We start from the raw sequence: 1,646 nt of genomic DNA, 5'->3' as shown, positions 1-1,646 counted from the left end.
TTCCTGGAAAACCGACCTCCCCCCGCTTCCACACTGCCTCGGAGGCAGTGCAGAACAGCCCCATATTCCATGCTCGCAAGAGGACCGCGGAGCAGCCGAAAAGGGGCGTGGCTGGGGGCGCGCCGGGGCAGGGAGGGCGGAAATGCCTGTACAACACATTGTGTCATCCAGCAGGCTCCTTCCCTGCTCTGTCCTCCCACTGTCTAGCCAAAAATGCAGGGCAGGAGGAGCGCGGAGGAGACAGTCTCCTCTGTGCTTCCCCTGCCCTGCTTTGGATAGGCAGCCGCCTATCTGGATAGGATTGCACCCTTAATTATTGAAACATATACCTTGAAGTTAGATAGTTGTACCTATCACCACTTTGATGGCTTTTTATAATGTGGTATATAAATGTTAATAAATAAAAGTGTCAATATTCTTTTAAGGATCAGACAAGTGCATGAACAATCCATTGCAGTGCAATCTCATACTTGTCTACTCAGAAGTAGACATGAGTTCAATGGGGCTTACTCCCAGATAAGTGAGTATAGGATTGCAGCGTTAATATTTTTTAGGTAACAGGATTAAAGAAGGTATCATTAAGATAACAATTCAGACCTCTTAGGCAGTGTCACAACACAAAAAGTGGATTTTGCTTTTTCCCCTTGTCAGCAATGCAGAATGCAAAATCTATATTGGATAGAAGCACATCAGAAGTACAACTGTTTCTTATTCCATGTTTCATTTCGCATTAACATCATTCACATGGGCATTTAAACAGCAGGAGAAAGGCTTAAAAGCACTTTGGCTGAGTTTCATGTGGGGAACTGCTCTTATTCCAGACACAACTGCATGGGTTGTTTTGCCCAAGAGTGATCTGAAATGTTTTAAACAAGCGGAGTGGGGCGGGAGGGGTGGAGAAACATAAATTAGTTGTACTGCCTCATGTTACACTTATCTTAAGAATGTGTGTAGCTGAACCCAAAAGTATCTGAGATCTGAATAACCCCGCCCCCAAACCTGCTATTTGAGATTGGGAAAACAGTGCAGAGGAAAACAGTTTATCCACTTCCTACAATGCCAGAGTTCCCATCAAATTCAGCCTGTCTAGTTGCCTTGATGGAAGATGAAAAGGAACTGTTGGGAGTTCCAACCATGGATCTCCCATAGCTTGTCTAGTTTGGTCCTGACCATCTGCTGTCTCCATATAGAGAGTACACGCTCTAGATGCACATTGGTGGAGCTAGGGGCTCAGTTTCAGAAGTTCTAAAGAAGCATAGGCTGAGGAAGCACCACATCCATCTGTTTTCCGCCCATCTCCCAATGTGTTTAGGATACTCAAATATGCTCTAAGATCCTGTGACAAGCCCCTACTTCTAATATAGATCTAGAGTGCCCCCTAGAGCATTGGTCAGTTGGCACCCTGCTGGGCAACTTGAATAGTTTTAGCTAGCCTTATCTCACTTTTTTGTCCCCCCAAATGCAAACAGACCTTAATCCTTTTTCTTGAATATGCTGACTTGTTCCAACCACCTTGGGCTTTTGGGTCCAGCCACCAGGTAATTTTCTGATTTGGTGGCTAGACCACTGACATCAGAAATGGAGGCTATCACGTTATTGGACAGGCCCACCATCAGTCTCTGCAAAGGGGCTGGCTTTTACTGAGC

Source organism: Heloderma suspectum, chromosome 7, assembly GCF_057233095.1.
Source record: "Heloderma suspectum isolate Gila_16-S chromosome 7, 16-S_ref, whole genome shotgun sequence".
Lineage (NCBI taxonomy): Eukaryota > Metazoa > Chordata > Lepidosauria > Squamata > Helodermatidae > Heloderma > Heloderma suspectum.
Note: the sequence above shows the minus strand (reverse complement) of the source record.